The sequence below is a fragment of the Thunnus thynnus genome, chromosome 11 (genome assembly GCF_963924715.1).
Source record: "Thunnus thynnus chromosome 11, fThuThy2.1, whole genome shotgun sequence".
NCBI lineage: Eukaryota > Metazoa > Chordata > Actinopteri > Scombriformes > Scombridae > Thunnus > Thunnus thynnus.
This window is the reverse complement of record NC_089527.1, coordinates 18,031,988-18,041,155: the sequence shown is the minus strand read 5'-3', so window position 1 is coordinate 18,041,155 and position 9,168 is coordinate 18,031,988. Positions and strand designations below refer to the sequence as shown.

At 38.7% G+C, this 9,168-nt stretch overlaps 1 protein-coding gene across 1 annotated transcript in view; it reads left to right on the top strand.

The window, feature by feature from the left end:
• Positions 1-893: 893 nt before the first annotated feature.
• csrnp3 (cysteine-serine-rich nuclear protein 3) overlaps positions 894-9,168 on the top strand; it is a 24,137-nt gene continuing 15,862 nt past the window's right edge. The window contains exons 1-2 of the mRNA XM_067603487.1: positions 894-1,125; positions 2,123-2,163. The gene's annotated coding sequence lies outside the window, so the exon portion shown is untranslated. The remainder of the gene's footprint in view (positions 1,126-2,122; positions 2,164-9,168) is intronic.

Here is a 9,168-nt window from a genome sequence, read left to right as displayed (position 1 = left end):
GAACATAATTCCCTCTCCCCTTAATCTCAGCAGACTCAGATGCACTCATACCCACCCACACGTTTGGCTCTATTTGAAGAGATTTTTGAATTAGTCTGGGCCTGCAGACCATCTGTTGTTTAACGTTATGACCACAAGATGGCAGTGTGCCTCAGTGATTTATTTTGACCCTCCATTCCTGAAAGGTAAAGTAGACTTCATGTTCAATATCTTAAATGTAACTCAACAAATATAAAACAAGCAAAGCTTCCCTGTTGCATTCTCCTCTAACCTGTCACAAACCTTTTTTACATTTGGCTGATGCAATTTAAAGAGCCCAGCAGGGACTAATTAAATTTGATATGTATAGTAGAGCCATGGGTTTTTGCCAAGGCAGCTGTTTCTTTTTATAAGCCTCTTAAGTTTATCAGATTCATTACCATGTGAGCATGTTTTAAAACTATAACCATGCCAGACAACAGTAATGCAATACATTTTAGAAGGATGTTATACAAATGTTGCAGCAGTATAAAGTTCAGTTTCCAAAATGAGTTGGAGCCAAGAGTATTGTATGACATGCAGGAAGTCTAAGACTGATGGATTTTCTATTTTTGTTTTAGTCCAGCCCAAACCAGCAAAACCGGACTTACTTCTAGAAATCTGAACACCTACAGCAGATTATTAAGGATCTTCATTTACAAACATAAAACACTATATATCCATGTTGTTTTAAAGTAATGAATAATCCCACCTTCTTTGGCCACAGTCATGGCACATGATATGATGCTATAGTGGGATTTGCGTTGAAGAACAAAGTGGGCAGGCAGGCAGCGTTCTGCGGCTGATTCCTGCTTTATAAATCCATGATTGGACAGAGGAAGTCACGTTGTCCGTGAAGCTGTCAGTCTGGTGCTGCACCATTGTTCCCAGAGCAGCCGGAAGGAGTGCTTGGTAAAGCGCTGTTGTATGCGACAATTGTGCCGGTTAGTCCAATACTGTACGGGAAAACCGGCACCGGTTTTAATGATCTCACAGCGGTGGAGGCTCCGCGTCAAAGGAAAACCGAGACATGGTTTAGGGAAGATTGTTAAGTCCATTGAGAGAGTGGCGTCATTGACTGGCTGGATACTGATAACGAAATGAATGGTGAGTACGAGCAATTTAAACTGATGGGCCTATATTTTAACATGCATATTGATTAGATGAAAATAAAGGACCTTATCGCTTCTCTTTACAGTGATGCATAAAGTAATATGACATTTTCCGTGTTTTGTCCCGCTGTTCTGCTGCCTCAGTGTGTTGGGACCCATCCCTGAATGGTCCATTTGTTAAACTCTTCTTGGACATCACACCCCAGCAGTCACTCTGCTCAGGGAATGTCTGCTCTAACTAGTCATCAAAATTTGAGAATTATATTAAACTAATACATGAAGACGAAATTTTCTTTGTTCCATCTCAATCATTGACCATGAACACATTGTGCACAAAAGGTTTTTTTTTTTCTAGATTTGTGTCCCACCTACTGTTTGTGTGTGTGTATGAAAGAGACAGGTATTAGAGCTCCTGTGCTTTTGTGTGTTATTACTGAGAGCACACATGTGTGTCACACTGGCTACTAGAAGCCCGGTATGAGCCTGGTATATGGCCAATTGGCTTACAGCCTTCTATGCAGACCGCTGGGAGAAGAGAGTCTGGTTCCCTGCAGAGCCTCCTGCAGAACAGGCAGAGGAGGCAGAGAGTCTGTTCCCCCTGATACCTCCCCCAGGGGGATGCCCCCACCACCACCCCATCTTTCCAGCTATAAAAAGAAAAAGTGACTCTCAAAGAGATTTAGATAAAGCTTTGTCGATCATCCATACATCAATGCTGAAATGGTAATGTTTTCCTGACAAAGCCTCTGTACTGCTGTTGTGATAACAACATATGAATTACAAAACAGTGACTTTGTGTGCAGTGCTACTTCCTCTTGTTGTGGCATCTGACATTGGCTGTCACAACAAACACTCCCAATAGCATAAAACTACTTTAAGCCACATTTTGCATAATCTACTGTGACTCCAGAAATTATAACGTTGTCATGCAGACAGTATTATTACGCTTGGTGCATAAATTAATATAATTTGTATTTTTCTATTCTTCACAGAACAGAAGCGAGTCGCTGCAGTGTAATATATTTAGCTAAAGGTAAGACCACATCTCCTTACTGTCTGAAATATCACACCACATTAATGTATTGAATTCATGCTTGCGAGATTGATGGTGTTCAAAGCTTGCACAACTGTTGCTATGCTGCCACAAAAGACCCTCTGATAACGAGATATGATGTGATGTTGATGCAGACAACAGTCAATACAGACAGCTGTGCTGTTCTCGCTGGATTATACTGGAGAGATGCCTCTGATATCACAGTGATGAAAGAGGGCATACTTTCTAGAGTATGTTGTATTACGGTGTCGATATTTATTTTTCCCTATAAATCAACCATCAGAGCTACAAAAATGAAAAGTCATGGGCCTCGACATATTTCCAAAGCAGTAAAGGTGAATAGATAGATTTTTTTTTTTTGCTGTTGCCTATCAAACCACATAGTTTTATTACATTTACCTGAATGTAATCTTAAGATATAATATCCGGATGTGAAATGTCCTCTTTTTATGTATTAGGCTCTAATGTGGCAGCATCATTATACATCCCTGCCTTCATCATTGTTCCTCCACCAGCCTCTTTTTGTCAGGAAAAAGGCAGAGTCCATGCACACACAATCATACAACCATTTCCATCTTTGTGATCGAGATCTAAAAGGTGAGGGGGGTGGGTGGTGTGTGTGTGTGTGTGTGTGTGTGTGTGTGTGTGTGTGTGTGTGTGTGTGTGTGTGTGTGTGTGTGTGTGTGTGCTTGGGGAGTGAGGGCCTCTCCTTGTGACTGTGTATTTTTCTTCCTCAATCCATCTGTTTCCTCAATCTATCAACACCCAGTCCTCAGAGGAACCGAATTTAATTAGTACATGCGGCAGAGAGTTAAAGGACACTGAAACATTAAGTAGATGTATTTACTTGTGAAAAACTGCATCATTAAGCTGGCTTATTTGAATAAGTGATTCAGCCACGCTGGTATTACATACTGTAGCACAGATGGCTAAAGATTGGTAACGGTGAAAGTCGTCCATTAAAGATTGACAGGAAAGGTGTTATGGCTTAACAGCACTAAGAGAGAGTCTCCCTGCAGGAGTCTGGTGTGGGTGAACTGTCTGCACACCAAGGTTCATATTCACAGCTAAATCAATTTTGTTTCCTTTTATGTGGGAACAACAAGAATTCATGGCTTTAAGCTTGACCTGGAGGCCTGGGAAGATTTACTGAGTCAGGTTAAAGGTCAGATTGTAAATTGATGTGGGGAGGTTGAGCTGGATTGTGCTTTACATTGAGGGTTTGTCAAGCAAGAAATGAAACATTCTGTTGGAGTTGTAATTGTTGTTCTGGCTTGTTTTACACTTTGCTGGACATCTTGTTACCTGGATTAGTTAAGTGAGGTAATTTAAAGATCCTCTCCAGACATGTTTTCAGATATATACAAATATTCTGCTTGGAATAATAATATGTGTCTGTTATGGGTTTTTTTCACAAAGTTTCAAAGGTTGAACTGCTTGGCATAAGATGTCTCCTAAAGTCAATTCTCAGTGTTTGCACACTGAAAATTCATCATCATTCAAATAAATCACACTTTTGTAAGTTGCATTCTTGACCACGATTAGCTTCCAAACTAGTTGATTAGATGTCACAAATCATGCTCGTAGGCCCACCCCTTAAACTCAGATTTCTGATGAGCACAGGGAAACTTTCCACCTTCAGTAGATGAATGTGAAAACAGCCTTCAAGTGTCAAACTGCACATACATCATTCTGCACAGTGAAGCTCAAACATCCAACTGAAGGAACAAGAAGAAAAACACATTTTTGACTGGAAGGCAGCTTTAATTTATGATCAGTTGAAATGTGTGTGGTATACTGACAAAATGCTGCTGACCAAAACACAGATTTGCACTCTCAGTAATTCTACATTCACTTATTATTTTAAACGTTTTAAATGACGTTTCTCTATAGAATTCAAATCCATGCAGCATCAATGAAGTATACAGTAGGAATGCGGTGTAAACTAATATCAACCTTTTAGATAACAGAGCGGCTTTGTGTGTCTCAGCAGGGTTCATGGTTCCAATTTAGAAGCTTTTGATGTGACTCTTTTTGTGTCGTTGGCTCCTTCCTGGCTGAGCTCTGGGCTTTCACGGTTCAGGATTGTGCTCTCTTGAGATGTTGCCATGACACCTATTTGGAATCTTTTGTCTGTTGCCAGTTAATTAAGTGATAAGAAAAAAAACCCCCAAAAAACAAGACATATTTTTCTGCCTTAATGAGTTTTCATTTATCACTGCATGGTATGCCACTACATAAATGCCTCACACAGCCAGTGTGAGTGCAGACATTAATGTTTGAAGTGATTCTCTAATTATTTGTTTCATTTGTAAATTTCAACTTTAATTACACAATTGATATTCTTAATCAGTGATACTTTATGCCACTGCATGAATACAGTAATTTGTTTTTAAGGAAAGCTCTAATGAAGTAAAACCAAGAATTTTGGATAAAACAAACAAACAAAAAAAAACAAGATAGGTTATGTCCAGTCCAGATAATATGATTTATTTCCATTGCATAACAAACCATGATTATGCACTTTAGGCTTGAAATAGTTTAATTACATTTGGAAACACTGCCTTCATGTCAGGCACACACCACATTCAAAAATGTTTAATGAGGAATGTAATTGTATTAAATTGTCGAGCTATTCGTCTTCTAACATGAGTGTGTGCTTTATCTCTATCTCTACAATGACATTTTGATCAGGTCTCTTTTTCAAGTCTTTCTCATTAAATAAGGTAAACATATAACATATAAATAAATAAGTTTAGTGTGTGTGTGTGTGTGTGTGTGTGTATATATATATATATATATATATATATATATACATAAAGTAGGGCACACAAATTTAGCACCAGCCCCCAGCCAAATGCTGGTAAAATATGCAAGTGGCTGATAGATTTGCTTCACTCACAAGCCAAACAAACAATGGTGATTGAGCGTCTGGTAAAATTTGAACATTCACTAGCCATTTGGCCTGTGGACAAGAAAGTTGATTTTGTACCCTTTACATAAGATCTGATTTAAACTTAAAAGTTTGTTTTTCTACTAATTTAGAAGAAGGTGTGGTTCAGTGACAAAAAAGTTATGCAAACTGTTTTGCTAGTGACGGCACAGTTTGGCATGTCTAATGCTCCGTGACTGAAAGCTTAGATAATAAATTTGGTGCAATGGAGATAAGTGTACAGATGTTGTCATTGGCACAGTTTAACCTGATTATTTAATCTCTCATTAACTATATAATCAACAAAAATCCACACAGAAAAAAGCACTGATAGTTTGCTAAAAAGTAATAGAAAAAAAAAGTTATGAATTTTAATAACGTTGCTATTACTAAAAGGATCCCAACATAAATGTGCAGCTTGATGATAGAATTCCAATTAGAAGTCAAAATTTTAAAAAATAAATGTCAGTTTTTAGTTTTAACTGGTACTTTTAATGAACTCAATATTAATTATCTTAATCTGGGTGAATATTTACATTATTGTTACAAAGACTATATAAAAATGAGCCACATTTACAGGTGGAAACATACCTACCCATCAAAAATATGTTGATCATTTAGGTGAAAATGAACATAGCAGCTGCTTCACACATTTACAAGCTCAATTGATCATCTCACAGACTGTCACTTATTTCAAAATTACAGTCTTGATTAATCCTCTCACAGGACTTTTATTAGAATCATATAAACCTAAAAGCATCTTAATATAATTTAACATCCTGACAATCATAACACCTTGAATAACACTTTTTACAATAGATGTCCTTGATAACACTTCCCTAGATTTTTCTCAGGAAATATTTTGTTTCTCTCCAGTTTTTCATATCGCTCTAATTCACCATATTCTGTAATCACATGCAGAGCTGGCCTACTTCACAAATTTTCTCAGATAACAGAGCGAATGTTTTGCATACAAAAAAATGATTCAAGATCTCAACATGATACTGGCTATATATAAATGATAAGGCTTGTCTGCAGAATATGAACCCCACATCCCACAGCTTTCCCAGCCTGTGTGAGAGATGAAAGCAGCCCTGTCTCTATGAAATGCTTTGGCAGCTCTGTTTCTGCCAGCAAACCGGCTTTTGCGAACTTTCAGGTGGCATGGGAAAATATAGTCATAAATAAAATATACCGGCATGAATAATTTAGATGAGAATTGTGATTGACATGAGGGTTAGGGTACCTGATTATGCCTGCACACTGTGTGACTTGAATTACAGCAAATCAAAACATTAGTCTGAATGTGGAGCTCCTGTGTTCGTACTTGTCTGCTACAGTTTATTTTGATCCTTGCTTGTAACAACAGAGACTTTTAAGATGCTTTTGATTAAACATCTTTTCAAAGATTATACTTCAATGTAAGCTTGTAGCTCTATTTTTTTTTTTAAATACTGGCAATGTCATTAGTATGGTGAGAAATAATAATAAATAAAAAACCCTGTCAGAAGTCAAATGAGTCCATAAAGTCGGAGCTCTCAACATGTTCTGGCCAGAATATTCTCATTAAAGTAATTTTCCACAATCGTAAACTAGCCTCTCATAATTATGGCACCTCATTAAGCTATAATACGACGATATAATGAAAGTGGTGCAGCTAAAGATGTAGTAGTGGAGTAGTGGTCATCGTTAGCTCTGGACCCATGTGGTTCATAAGGAGCCGTGCTTCCTCTATTGTTCTATGAGGAGGAAGAACAGATCAATGATTCCCAGCACTAGGCTGTACCAGGCTGCAGCTCCTCCGTGTGCTGTGTGCTGAGCAGTGGGCTGCACCCCCCCCCCCAACCACCCACCTTCCCTCTCCTGCCCCCCCTCCCTCCCTTTAATGTGTGTGGAGCAGATCTGTCTGCAGCCTCAGGGCTGCAAGTTAACAAATGTACAGAGCGCATGTGAAGTCTCATTTGCATAAATCTGTAGATGTTGCTACGTTTCCATAAATGTATTCCTTTGCGTGTAATTGTGGAATGTTTTTCTCCTTGTGTATGGGTGGTTTTTTCAAAGCTGACTGAGAACGGCGATGACTGTGTTTGACAATTAATGCTGTGTATTTGCATAATTTGTCCATCTGACCTTTATTGCTGTACAATGGGAAAACAGCCTGAGCAAGATGAAAAATTGTGACTGTCACTGAGCAAATTGTCAAGTGTCTTTCTTACTGCTGTGTACCTGACAGGACAAAGAGTAATGACAGGTCAGCTGCAAATTTTGCAAGGATTTGTGCAGATGTTTAAGTACAAGATAATGTAGCTTAATTGCAGGATGTGCACATGGATATTGGAAAGTAACTGGATAATCTATGAGAGTTTGTGCTTCAGCAATTTCATATTGCACATATTTTTTTCTGTTAAGGCTTTACAAACAATCTATAAATATTTGATTTTAATCATCTATTGTATTCATTTCTATTCAGTGTGTGGTCCCAGTGACTATATGTTCTCCAGGTAGAGAATGCAAATGACTATATTGTTATTATGTTATTCCTAAACAGGATGGTAGCACATACAGATTAAAGCAGATGTCCCCTGACCTCAAATAAAACACATCCCATTGTGGCCTTTTCATGTATAATTTAGGAATCTGTCGCAACCCCTTTACAAAACAGTGTCAATGAATATATGCGCAGAGCGTTTGTGTTCTCTCGGTGGCAGGGATCCTCCACTGACATCATCTGTAGCTGTATAATCATCCAGGCCACAGCCTCTCCTCAGGGGAGTCCAGCTGAGACCTAGCCTCTCTCTCTCTCTCTCTCTCTCTCTCTCTCTCTGTCTCTCTCTCTCTCTCTCTCTCTCTCTCTTTCTTTCAAGGGTGCTGTTTATGGCTGAGTGTGACTCTAGTGATGGATGAGTTCGAACACAACCTCAGACTGGCTGCACGGCTCAGGATCTTTTGTGGTTTCAGGGTTTGTCTTTGCTCTGTGATCCCATCAGTTAGTTGCACTGGAATGCACCCTCAGTCACTCACATGGGGTCTACTGCAATGACAAAAATGTTTCTCGCATAAAAAAAGAGAAAGAATTAATAAAAAGATCTGCAATGCCATCTGGGCTGCTTCATCACTGTGGAAACACTAGTGGTCTGTGATGCAGCCAGCCATATTGAATGGCATAGGCATTTGGCAGATGCAGACACAGAATAAAGAAACAAATACTCCTACAGTCTGTATCAATCTATAAAATCCTAATTGTCCTCATGGAGGAGCTGTGGCAGCTAAAAATTATATTCTTATACAACTGTTTAGCAACATTTATGTTTATCTGCAACATTTCATACCAGTGCAAATGTAATGTTCATATAGAGTGTGGGGGCCTTTGGCTCAGACTTGTTTCATATTGGATGTCAGTGTTAAAGGGGGCATATCGTGGTTTTTGTGATTTTTCTGTTATTTTTTTATACTGTTATTATGTCAGATGTCTATGTTAAATATAGTTTAAGTTTCAAAACTTGAGGTGAAAGTCAAAAGCCCAGGGTTCAGTCTGCTCTGAACACTTAGTTTGCAATGTTACCTCTACTTCCTCCTCAAACTGCTGTCAGATTGTTTGCACATGCCCAAAAACGGCCTTCCATAGTCTTTGTTGCTAAGGTTGTTGCTAAGGTTGTTCCACGGGCTGTTCTCATTGTCTAGTCACATATTTCAGATGGGATTCAGTTGAACATGTATGGATGTACTTGAGAAGTTGAGATTTGAGATAAAAGAACGAGAAAAATAAGTGAAATCCTACTACTTTTGTTTGTTTACGTAGCCTCCAGAACCACCACAAGTCTGCAATGAGGCAGCCTAGAAGCTGGCCAATCAGAACAGTGTGCTCCCCGGGAAGGGGCCCTTAAAGAGACAGGAGCTTACACAGCCTGTTTCAGACAGAGGCTGAACTGAGGGGCTGTGTAAAGGGCAAGTATATAAATCATGTAAATCATGCAGAGATAATCCAGTAGAACCCCAGATTAAAAATATAGACCTGGAAACATGCAATTAATATTTGTAGGCTAATATCTAAA